Genomic DNA, 999 nt, shown 5'->3' on the forward strand with positions numbered 1-999 from the left:
TGGGGGGGGGGTGTCACAAGGTGTCAGAGGTGATATTGGCCGCAAAATGTTGATGTCTTCTCTTCACACGGCTTGAACACGTACCCTTCGGAGCAGGGGGCTCTCGTGGCCTAGAGGTTAAGGTGTTAGCCTCTCAATCAAATGTCCCGGGTTGGAATCCGGGTAGCGACGGGAAAAAATTATTCTCTAAAATCGTCTTCTTTCTCCTCCTTTCCTGCTGTCTAGTAATGTCCTGTCGTCTGCTTTCGTCTCCACTTCTGCCCCCACCTCCTCATCTCCTTTGCCTTCTCCTCTGGGCTCCTGACTCTTTCTGTAGACCTTCTACTGCTACTCCTTGGCTCCTTTTTACTACTTTCTTTCAGCCACATCCCTGATCTTCTGGTAGGAAAGATCTAGCCTTCTTTTAAAAGAGCGAGAAATCTGGGAGGTCCCGTGTGCATGTTGCGCACGTTTTAGATCCCTTGGTGGTCTAAATCGATAGAAGTAGGCTTCGGCCGCCACCCTAGCAAAATTCAAAATTCCTTTCCAATTGAAAATGTTTGGTGTGTCCAGCGCACTCACATGACCTTATGTAGTTGCGATTGCCGTAAAACACTTACAAAAAATATGATCGTGTGCAGCTTTCAGGGTCCTATCCCTCACACCACTGACACACACTTTGTAGATGATAGTAAACTTTGATTTATGATTCCAAACTTTCTTAAATGTGTAATGTAAAATGAACGAAGCAGGTTAGATCATATGTGTATCCTTACCATGTATAATTTAGTATGCAACGCATCAGAGCAAAATCGCAAGGGAAGTTGGATGGCGAATCCACACACCTTAGAGCATGCATCGGAATAACATTGACTATGTATCTAGCTTAAGATTATTACTATTTATATTGCTGCTCATTTATATTATCCATGTGATTGTAAGCCTGCGTGTGTGTGCATGTGTGTGTGTGCGCATGTGTATGTGTGTGTGTGTGTGTGTGTGTGTGTGTGTGTGTGCGTG

At 44.7% G+C, this 999-nt stretch overlaps 1 protein-coding gene across 1 annotated transcript in view; it reads left to right on the forward strand.

The window, feature by feature from the left end:
* LOC101849826 (trissin receptor) overlaps positions 1 to 999 on the forward strand; it is a 77,637-nt gene that overhangs the window by 29,279 nt on the left and 47,359 nt on the right. The window lies entirely within an intron of this gene.

The sequence above is a fragment of the Aplysia californica genome, unplaced genomic scaffold (assembly GCF_000002075.1).
Source record: "Aplysia californica isolate F4 #8 unplaced genomic scaffold, AplCal3.0 scaffold00064, whole genome shotgun sequence".
Taxonomy (NCBI): Eukaryota; Metazoa; Mollusca; class Gastropoda; order Aplysiida; family Aplysiidae; genus Aplysia; species Aplysia californica.